This window comes from Zonotrichia albicollis, chromosome 5, assembly GCF_047830755.1.
Source record: "Zonotrichia albicollis isolate bZonAlb1 chromosome 5, bZonAlb1.hap1, whole genome shotgun sequence".
Classification (NCBI taxonomy): Eukaryota; Metazoa; Chordata; class Aves; order Passeriformes; family Passerellidae; genus Zonotrichia; species Zonotrichia albicollis.
The window spans coordinates 2,501-13,257 of record NC_133823.1 but is presented as its reverse complement, the minus strand read 5'-3'; the positions used below and the strand labels follow the sequence as shown (position 1 = coordinate 13,257).

Below are 10,757 nucleotides of genomic sequence, written 5' to 3'. Positions count from 1 at the left end.
TCCTCTGTAGAGGGAGTATAATTGATACGTGTCACCGTAGTGTTCTTTGTCTCTCTTTTTAGGAATTCAAGGGTGAGAGCTGTAGTCAAGGCCGAGTGGGCAAGGTGAGCATTGAGTAGCATACTGAAGCAGTTTTTATTGCTGTAGTCTCAATTTCTGATGCTGGTCTAAGTATGTCCACTTGTTTTTTTTTTTGTTTTAGGTGGCCCCTTTGCAATCTATCTTGGCCGAGCACGCCCATGCCAGGTGGGTGCAAGCTTAAGGTACTGCTGTGGCATCCTTGTCAGGGTAGGGATGTTGTGTTTTCACAGTATCTCAGCATGCTTTTCTCCTCTGTTTCTTTCCAGGTTGTCTCCCTGCCCTAGGCATGCCAAGGAACACAGGAGGGCAGGTGAGTCGGGGTTTAGGCAGGCCGACTCTTAGGCGAGTGTTACGCAGCAGCATGCTAAGCCTGCGCCTTTTGTTTTTGCAGGTATCTTCTGCGCCCCTTCCGGATTCAAAGCGAGACTTGAGGTGAGCTGGGGTGGTGGTGCATAGCACTCCCGGGGATTACCGGTTTTGAGGACAATAGTCACTTTTTCTGTTTTGTCTTAGGTACTCTGAGGAGGCTCTTAGCCAAAGCTCGGAAACGGCAGCGCCAAAGCACACACATCGAGAAAGCCTCCACATCCACGTCCAACCAAGGATGGATTTCGTCCCCTCCTCATGCGAAAGCTAAGTGTCGGGGCCAGTGGTCGGGGAAGGGGAAAAACCTTTAGTATCACAGGGGGCCGTTTCATGTTAGCTTAGCGGAGAGGTCTGTAGCGGGATGGGTCCTCTGGAAGTAAAGGGTGAGGCTTTCTCTTCAGCTTCATCAGAGCCTTTGCCGGGCAGGGCAGTTCCGACCCCTCTCCACAGCGTCACGAACTTTGCGTCGTCAGCCTTCCTCGACTCGGCATCGTCACGGATCTTTCTCCCCAGGAGCTCACCTTCGGGTCTGCAGCTATAGCTACGATCGCTCGGCCGTCCACTTCCTTTTCTAGGCTCGCTGAGCCTCTCGAGCATCTTCTCAACTGCTTTGGCACTGAGTGCTTTTAATGAGTTAGATTTCATTAACACACGCTATTGTCATAGGGCTTCCTTTCCTTTGGAGTCATCAGCCTCTGGTTCATCTTGCGCTAGGAATCTCAGGTCCCTAAGTGGAAAGTTGCCACTTGTCTCTGTGTTAGGTCATCCATGTCTGTTACATTGTCTGTGTCTGTGTTACATAGCGTGCGTCCATCTTCTTCCACGTCACAGGCCTTTGTTACATCTCGACCCTTTGTGGGCACCACTCCGTGCCATGTCGCTCTTATTTTACTCACGTTCCTTTCCGGATATTCCTTATTCCGGCATTTTTACCTTTTTACTCTTTGAGCCAGGAAGGGTTACAGAAGATGTTATCCATGTTCCTTCTCACTACCAGCTTAGGTAGTGCCTTTTTTCCATGCCATTCTCTTGGACTTCTAGTGGGAGCATCTTAATCCTTCCTCAGGTGACTTCAGTAGTTCTATCGGTTCCATCTTCTCAAAGGATATAGGTCTCAAAAATTAATCTTGCAGATAGCTATCCTAAGTCCTGCTTTATGTTGTATGTACCTATGTTGGCTTCTATTTTATGTACCAATATTGTGTGTACCTATGCTGGCTTATACTCTATGTACTTATATTGTGTGTACCTGTGTTGGCTTATGCTGTATGTACTTACATAGTATGTACCTGTGTTGGTGTATATTGTATGTACCTGTGTTGGCTTATGCTGTCTGTACTTAGATTGCATGTAGCTATGCTGGCTTATACTGTATGTACCAATATTGTGTGTACGTATGCTGGCTTATACTCTATGTACTTATATTGTGTGTTCCTGTGTTGGCTTATGCTGTATGTACTTACATAGTATGTACCTCTGTTGGTGTATATTGTATGTACCTGTGATGGCTTATGCTGTGTGTACTTTCATTGTATGTACCTGTGTTGGCTTATGCTGTCTGTACTTAGATTGCATGTACCTATGCTGGCTTATACTGTATGTACTTATACTGTATGCGTCGCCTTACATTCTGTGTACTTACCCTATGTGTACACTTGCAATGTATGCGTCAGCTTATATTGTGTGTATTTATATTGTACCAATTATGATCGGAGCTGCCTTGCCCTGGCACGTAGTCACAGTTAGGTAGAACAGTTATAAAAGCTTTACTGTTCATCTGTGTCTTGTGGGATTTTGAGTAGGAAATTTATAGGTCCAGAGTGGGGACAAGTCCTAGCTGTCAGATACCCGCTCATTGATCCCTTCCTGTCGTCTCACAGGTCCCCGAGGCTACCGATTTCCCTGGAATCTACCATTTGAAGTCAAGGAGCAGCAGCGAGAAGATGCGTCAAAGCACGTTCTTCAGAGTCGTGAGTAAGGGCCGCAGCGAGCGTGTAAGTCGGAAGAGGGTGCGGGCGTGTGTGGGAGCAAGCGAGCGTGTCTGTCTGCCTCCCCTCGTTCCTGCGTGTGTGAGCGCATGCTGACTGGATTTACCCTTGTGTGTATGGCTTTTGCTTTTGCAGGTTTTTCAACTCATTTTTAAATTTAGAATAAAAAATCCCCAGCCGGGGGGTTTTTTTTTTTTTCCCCCCGGCTGGGTTTTTTTTCCCTCGGTCCCGGTCGGTCCGCGAGGCGACGTTCATCGCCAAAGTTTGGGCGCGGACCCTCCAGGGACCGGGGTTTTCGTCAGGCAGGAGGATTTTTTGCAGGCTCCCGGGAACCGCGTTCCCGAGGAGCGGTGTGAATGCTTGCAGAGGGTTAGCTGAGCGGTTGATGTGTGAATCAGTGTGGGTTTGTCTGTCAGCTGAAGGATGTGTGTGTGTTGAAGGGCTGTAGGGTTGTAACCTTGTATGGCGTTTGGTTTTGCAGGTTTTTCAACTCATTTTTAAATTTAGAATAAAAAATCCCCAGCCGGGGGGTTTTTTTTTTTTTCCCCCCGGCTGGGTTTTTTTTCCCTCGGTCCCGGTCGGTCCGCGAGGCGACGTTCATCGCCAAAGTTTGGGCGCGGACCCTCCAGGGACCGGGGTTTTCGTCAGGCAGGAGGATTTTTTGCAGGCTCCCGGGAACCGCGTTCCCGAGGAGCGGTGTGAATGCTTGCAGAGGGTTAGCTGAGCGGTTGATGTGTGAATCAGTGTGGGTTTGTCTGTCAGCTGAAGGATGTGTGTGTGTTGAAGGGCTGTAGGGTTGTAACCTTGTATGGCTTTTGGTTTTGCAGGTTTTTCAACTTATTTTTAAATTTAGAATAAAAAATCCCCAGCCGGGGGGTTTTTTTTTTTTTTCCCCCCGGCTGGGTTTTTTTTCCCTCGGTCCCGGTCGGTCCGCGAGGCGACGTTCATCGCCAAAGTTTGGGCGCGGACCCTCCAGGGACCGGGGTTTTCGTCAGGCAGGAGGATTTTTTGCAGGCTCCCGGGAACCACGTTCCCAAGGACCACTGATTTCTGGGGTGTAATTTAGCAGTTGTGATGAGAGGGATGGTGAGGTTTTGTGCTATCTGAAGGGAGTGTGTGTGGTAGATGAATGTAGTTTTCTCTGTGGTTTTGTTGTTTTGGGTTTCCTGTAATCATAAATTAACCTTTTTTTATTTTGATTATATGGTGTATTGCTGTGTATTGCTGTGTATTGCTGTGTATTGCTGTGTATTGCTGTGTATTGCTGTGTATTGCTGTGTATTGCTGTGTATTGCTGTGTATTGCTGTGTATTGCTGTGTATTGCTGTGTATTGCTCTGTATTGCTCTGTATTGCTCTGTATTGCTCTGTATTGCTCTGTATTGCTCTGTATTGCAATTTGACTTGTACCAGTGTGTGTATGGCTTCTATTTGTATTTACATTTGTGTACACTGTTTAAATGTATTTTGGTGATGTATAAATAAAATCATTCACTCAATCCAGTAAAATCCCCCCTAATAAAGATATCCCCTGCCCTTCCCTACCCCCATTGTGGCTCCTGTGTTTTTTTGGTGTGGTTTTGTATTTTCTTTCCACTGTATTTCTTCCTGTTGCTCTTCACTTTCCTTTTCTATCTGTAACGTAACTTCCATCTGTCTCTATCCCTTTGTTTCTGTTTCTCACTCCTTCTGACACTGTCTCTGCTTCTGTAACTATGTTTCCATCCCCTTCCTTCTATTATTTGTGTATTTTCATTTTTTGTTTGACTGTATTTATTTTGCCCTCTTTTGCTTATACTTTGTACCTTCTTTCTTTTTCCTCATAACTTTCACCCTTGCTCTTGTTGCTTCTGTTTCTCTGTTTTCTCCTTTTCCTTGGTTTGTCCTTTTTGCTCTTAGTATTTTCTTTTTTCCCTCTGCTCTGAGTTTTCACTTTAACTCTAATCCCCACCAATTTCTTTTTCCTGTAACTCTCATCCTTCATTTTCTCACCCTCCATTTCCTTTCTCTCTGTCTTGGTTTCTCTGTCTGTCTTCTTTTCTCTTTCTGTCTCTGTGTTCTCTTCTTTTCTGTCTTGTCTTCTTTCTATTCTCTGTCTCTTATTTTTCTCTCTAATTTTCTGTCTTCTCTTGCTTTTCTCTTCTCTCGCTTTTCAGTCTTATTGCTTTTTTCTTCTCTCTCTTTTCTCTCTTTTCTCTAATTTGTCTTTTCTCTCTTCTCTCTTTTCTCTCTTCTCTAACTTTTCTCTTTTCTCTCTTTTCTCCTTTCTCTAATTTCTCTTTTCTCTAACTTTTCTCTTTTCTCTAACTTTTCTCTTTTCTCTAACTTTTCTCTTTTCTCTAACTTCTCTTTTCTCTAATTTCTCTTTTCTCTAACTTTTCTCTTTTCTCTAACTTTTCTCTTTTCTCTAACTTTTCTCTTTTCTCTAATTTCTCTTTTCTCTAACTTTTCTCTTTTCTCTAATTTCTCTTTTCTCTAATTTCTCTTTTCTCTAACTTTTCTCTTTTCTCTAATTTCTCTTTTCTCTAATTTCTCTTTTCTCTAATTTCTCTTTTCTCTAACTTTTCTCTTTTCTCTAATTTCTCTTTTCTCTAATTTCTCTTTTCTCTAATTTCTCTTTTCTCTAATTTCTCTTTTCTCTAATTTCTCTTTTCTCTAATTTCTCTTTTCTCTAATTTCTCTTTTCTCTAATTTCTCTTTTCTCTAATTTCTCTTTTCTCTAATTTCTCTTTTCTCTAATTTCTCTTTTCTCTAATTTCTCTTTTCTCTAACTTCTCTCTTGTCTAACTTCTCTTTTCTCTAATTTCTCTTTTCTCTAACTTCTCTCTTGTCTAACTTCTCTCTTGTCTAACTTCTCTAATTTCTCTCTTTTCCCTAACTTCTCTTTTCTCACTTCTCTCTAACTTCTCTCTTTTCTCTTCTCTCTTTCTAACTTTGTTTTCCTTTCTAGCTTTAATTTAAAAAAGCAGCAGTAGAAACTTTCAGGCTCCCTGGGAGTAAAGGAAAAAAATAAAAATACAAAACAAACCATTTACTCCCCGGGAGCCTGAAATTTTCTACTGCTGCACCGGACATATAGTTTTTATTCTTTTTATTATATACAGTATATACGCCCCTAACCCCGCCCCGAAGGGGCGGGGTTAGGGGCGGGGTTAGGGGCGGGGTTAGGGGCGGGGTTAGGGGCGGGGTTAGGGGCGGGGTTAGGGGCGGGGTTAGGGGCGGGGTTAGGGGCGGGGTTAGGGGCGGGGTTAGGGGCGGGGTTAGGGGCGGGGTTAGGGGCGGGGTTAGGGGCGGGGTTAGGGGCGGGGTTAGGGGTTAGGGTTAGGGGCGGGGTTAGGGGCGGGGTTAGGGGCGGGGTTAGGGGCGGGGTTAGGGGCGGGGTTAGGGGCGGGGTTAGGGTTAGGGTTAGGGTTAGGGTTAGGGTTAGGGTTAGGGTTAGGGTTAGGGTTAGGGTTAGGGTTAGGGTTAGGGTTAGGGTTAGGGTTAGGGTTAGGGTTAGGGTTAGGGTTAGGGTTAGGGTTAGGGTTAGGGTTAGGGTTAGGGTTAGGGTTAGGGTTAGGGTTAGGGTTAGGGTTAGGGTTAGGGTTAGGGTTAGGGTTAGGGTTAGGGTTAGGGTTAGGGTTAGGGTTAGGGTTAGGGTTAGGGTTAGGGTTAGGGTTAGGGTTAGGGTTAGGGTTAGGGTTAGGGTTAGGGTTAGGGTTAGGGTTAGGGTTAGGGTTAGGGTTAGGGTTAGGGTTAGGGTTAGGGTTAGGGTTAGGGTTAGGGTTAGGGTTAGGGTTAGGGTTAGGGTTAGGGTTAGGGTTAGGGTTAGGGTTAGGGTTAGGGTTAGGGTTAGGGTTAGGGTTAGGGTTAGGGTTAGGGTTAGGGTTAGGGTTAGGGTTAGGGTTAGGGTTAGGGTTAGGGTTAGGGTTAGGGTTAGGGTTAGGGTTAGGGTTAGGGTTAGGGTTAGGGTTAGGGTTAGGGTTAGGGTTAGGGTTAGGGTTAGGGTTAGGGTTAGGGTTAGGGTTAGGGTTAGGGTTAGGGTTAGGGTTAGGGTTAGGGTTAGGGTTAGGGTTAGGGTTAGGGTTAGGGTTAGGGTTAGGGTTAGGGTTAGGGTTAGGGTTAGGGTTAGGGTTAGGGTTAGGGTTAGGGTTAGGGTTAGGGTTAGGGTTAGGGTTAGGGTTAGGGTTAGGGTTAGGGTTAGGGTTAGGGTTAGGGTTAGGGTTAGGGTTAGGGTTAGGGTTAGGGTTAGGGTTAGGGTTAGGGTTAGGGTTAGGGTTAGGGTTAGGGTTAGGGTTAGGGTTAGGGTTAGGGTTAGGGTTAGGGTTAGGGTTAGGGTTAGGGTTAGGGTTAGGGTTAGGGTTAGGGTTAGGGTTAGGGTTAGGGTTAGGGTTAGGGTTAGGGTTAGGGTTAGGGTTAGGGTTAGGGTTAGGGTTAGGGTTAGGGTTAGGGTTAGGGTTAGGGTTAGGGTTAGGGTTAGGGTTAGGGTTAGGGTTAGGGTTAGGGTTAGGGTTAGGGTTAGGGTTAGGGTTAGGGTTAGGGTTAGGGTTAGGGTTAGGGTTAGGGTTAGGGTTAGGGTTAGGGTTAGGGTTAGGGTTAGGGTTAGGGTTAGGGTTAGGGTTAGGGTTAGGGTTAGGGTTAGGGTTAGGGTTAGGGTTAGGGTTAGGGTTAGGGTTAGGGTTAGGGTTAGGGTTAGGGTTAGGGTTAGGGTTAGGGTTAGGGTTAGGGTTAGGGTTAGGGTTAGGGTTAGGGTTAGGGTTAGGGTTAGGGTTAGGGTTAGGGTTAGGGTTAGGGTTAGGGTTAGGGTTAGGGTTAGGGTTAGGGTTAGGGTTAGGGTTAGGGTTAGGGTTAGGGTTAGGGTTAGGGTTAGGGTTAGGGTTAGGGTTAGGGTTAGGGTTAGGGTTAGGGTTAGGGTTAGGGTTAGGGTTAGGGTTAGGGTTAGGGTTAGGGTTAGGGTTAGGGTTAGGGTTAGGGTTAGGGTTAGGGTTAGGGTTAGGGTTAGGGTTAGGGTTAGGGTTAGGGTTAGGGTTAGGGTTAGGGTTAGGGTTAGGGTTAGGGTTAGGGTTAGGGTTAGGGTTAGGGTTAGGGTTAGGGTTAGGGTTAGGGTTAGGGTTAGGGTTAGGGTTAGGGTTAGGGTTAGGGTTAGGGTTAGGGTTAGGGTTAGGGTTAGGGTTAGGGTTAGGGTTAGGGTTAGGGTTAGGGTTAGGGTTAGGGTTAGGGTTAGGGTTAGGGTTAGGGTTAGGGTTAGGGTTAGGGTTAGGGTTAGGGTTAGGGTTAGGGTTAGGGTTAGGGTTAGGGTTAGGGTTAGGGTTAGGGTTAGGGTTAGGGTTAGGGTTAGGGTTAGGGTTAGGGTTAGGGTTAGGGTTAGGGTTAGGGTTAGGGTTAGGGTTAGGGTTAGGGTTAGGGTTAGGGTTAGGGTTAGGGTTAGGGTTAGGGTTAGGGTTAGGGTTAGGGTTAGGGTTAGGGTTAGGGTTAGGGTTAGGGTTAGGGTTAGGGTTAGGGTTAGGGTTAGGGTTAGGGTTAGGGTTAGGGTTAGGGTTAGGGTTAGGGTTAGGGTTAGGGTTAGGGTTAGGGTTAGGGTTAGGGTTAGGGTTAGGGTTAGGGTTAGGGTTAGGGTTAGGGTTAGGGTTAGGGTTAGGGTTAGGGTTAGGGTTAGGGTTAGGGTTAGGGTTAGGGTTAGGGTTAGGGTTAGGGTTAGGGTTAGGGTTAGGGTTAGGGTTAGGGTTAGGGTTAGGGTTAGGGTTAGGGTTAGGGTTAGGGTTAGGGTTAGGGTTAGGGTTAGGGTTAGGGTTAGGGTTAGGGTTAGGGTTAGGGTTAGGGTTAGGGTTAGGGTTAGGGTTAGGGTTAGGGTTAGGGTTAGGGTTAGGGTTAGGGTTAGGGTTAGGGTTAGGGTTAGGGTTAGGGTTAGGGTTAGGGTTAGGGTTAGGGTTAGGGTTAGGGTTAGGGTTAGGGTTAGGGTTAGGGTTAGGGTTAGGGTTAGGGTTAGGGTTAGGGTTAGGGTTAGGGTTAGGGTTAGGGTTAGGGTTAGGGTTAGGGTTAGGGTTAGGGTTAGGGTTAGGGTTAGGGTTAGGGTTAGGGTTAGGGTTAGGGTTAGGGTTAGGGTTAGTTAGGGTTAGGGTTAGGGTTAGGGTTAGGGTTAGGGTTAGGGTTAGGGTTAGGGTTAGGGTTAGGGTTAGGGTTAGGGTTAGGGTTAGGGTTAGGGTTAGGGTTAGGGTTAGGGTTAGGGTTAGGGTTAGGGTTAGGGTTAGGGTTAGGGTTAGGGTTAGGGTTAGGGTTAGGGTTAGGGTTAGGGTTAGGGTTAGGGTTAGGGTTAGGGTTAGGGTTAGGGTTAGGGTTAGGGTTAGGGTTAGGGTTAGGGTTAGGGTTAGGGTTAGGGTTAGGGTTAGGGTTAGGGTTAGGGTTAGGGTTAGGGTTAGGGTTAGGGTTAGGGTTAGGGTTAGGGTTAGGGTTAGGGTTAGGGTTAGGGTTAGGGTTAGGGTTAGGGTTAGGGTTAGGGTTAGGGTTAGGGTTAGGGTTAGGGTTAGGGTTAGGGTTAGGGTTAGGGTTAGGGTTAGGGTTAGGGTTAGGGTTAGGGTTAGGGTTAGGGTTAGGGTTAGGGTTAGGGTTAGGGTTAGGGTTAGGGTTAGGGTTAGGGTTAGGGTTAGGGTTAGGGTTAGGGTTAGGGTTAGGGTTAGGGTTAGGGTTAGGGTTAGGGTTAGGGTTAGGGTTAGGGTTAGGGTTAGGGTTAGGGTTAGGGTTAGGGTTAGGGTTAGGGTTAGGGTTAGGGTTAGGGTTAGGGTTAGGGTTAGGGTTAGGGTTAGGGTTAGGGTTAGGGTTAGGGTTAGGGTTAGGGTTAGGGTTAGGGTTAGGGTTAGGGTTAGGGTTAGGGTTAGGGTTAGGGTTAGGGTTAGGGTTAGGGTTAGGGTTAGGGTTAGGGTTAGGGTTAGGGTTAGGGTTAGGGTTAGGGTTAGGGTTAGGGTTAGGGTTAGGGTTAGGGTTAGGGTTAGGGTTAGGGTTAGGGTTAGGGTTAGGGTTAGGGTTAGGGTTAGGGTTAGGGTTAGGGTTAGGGTTAGGGTTAGGGTTAGGGTTAGGGTTAGGGTTAGGGTTAGGGTTAGGGTTAGGGTTAGGGTTAGGGTTAGGGTTAGGGTTAGGGTTAGGGTTAGGGTTAGGGTTAGGGTTAGGGTTAGGGTTAGGGTTAGGGTTAGGGTTAGGGTTAGGGTTAGGGTTAGGGTTAGGGTTAGGGTTAGGGTTAGGGTTAGGGTTAGGGTTAGGGTTAGGGTTAGGGTTAGGGTTAGGGTTAGGGTTAGGGTTAGGGTTAGGGTTAGGGTTAGGGTTAGGGTTAGGGTTAGGGTTAGGGTTAGGGTTAGGGTTAGGGTTAGGGTTAGGGTTAGGGTTAGGGTTAGGGTTAGGGTTAGGGTTAGGGTTAGGGTTAGGGTTAGGGTTAGGGTTAGGGTTAGGGTTAGGGTTAGGGTTAGGGTTAGGGTTAGGGTTAGGGTTAGGGTTAGGGTTAGGGTTAGGGTTAGGGTTAGGGTTAGGGTTAGGGTTAGGGTTAGGGTTAGGGTTAGGGTTAGGGTTAGGGTTAGGGTTAGGGTTAGGGTTAGGGTTAGGGTTAGGGTTAGGGTTAGGGTTAGGGTTAGGGTTAGGGTTAGGGTTAGGGTTAGGGTTAGGGTTAGGGTTAGGGTTAGGGTTAGGGTTAGGGTTAGGGTTAGGGTTAGGGTTAGGGTTAGGGTTAGGGTTAGGGTTAGGGTTAGGGTTAGGGTTAGGGTTAGGGTTAGGGTTAGGGTTAGGGTTAGGGTTAGGGTTAGGGTTAGGGTTAGGGTTAGGGTTAGGGTTAGGGTTAGGGTTAGGGTTAGGGTTAGGGTTAGGGTTAGGGTTAGGGTTAGGGTTAGGGTTAGGGTTAGGGTTAGGGTTAGGGTTAGGGTTAGGGTTAGGGTTAGGGTTAGGGTTAGGGTTAGGGTTAGGGTTAGGGTTAGGGTTAGGGTTAGGGTTAGGGTTAGGGTTAGGGTTAGGGTTAGGGTTAGGGTTAGGGTTAGGGTTAGGGTTAGGGTTAGGGTTAGGGTTAGGGTTAGGGTTAGGGTTAGGGTTAGGGTTAGGGTTAGGGTTAGGGTTAGGGTTAGGGTTAGGGTTAGGGTTAGGGTTAGGGTTAGGGTTAGGGTTAGGGTTAGGGTTAGGGTTAGGGTTAGGGTTAGGGTTAGGGTTAGGGTTAGGGTTAGGGTTAGGGTTAGGGTTAGGGTTAGGGTTAGGGTTAGGGTTAGGGTTAGGGTTAGGGTTAGGGTTAGGGTTAGGGTTAGGGTTAGGGTTAGGGTTAGGGTTAGGGTTAGGGTTAGGGTTAGGGTTAGGGTTAGGGTTAGGGTTAGGGTTAGGG

General features: G+C 47.1%; 1 long non-coding RNA gene across 1 annotated transcript; it reads left to right on the top strand.

Annotated features, from left to right (window-relative positions):
• Positions 1–316: 316 nt before the first annotated feature.
• On the top strand, positions 317–1,934 carry LOC141729014 (uncharacterized). The gene is made up of 3 exons (XR_012580262.1): positions 317–391; positions 473–513; positions 595–1,934. It is a non-coding gene; the product is annotated as an uncharacterized LOC141729014 (long non-coding RNA).
• The last annotated feature ends 8,823 nt before the right edge of the window (positions 1,935–10,757 follow it).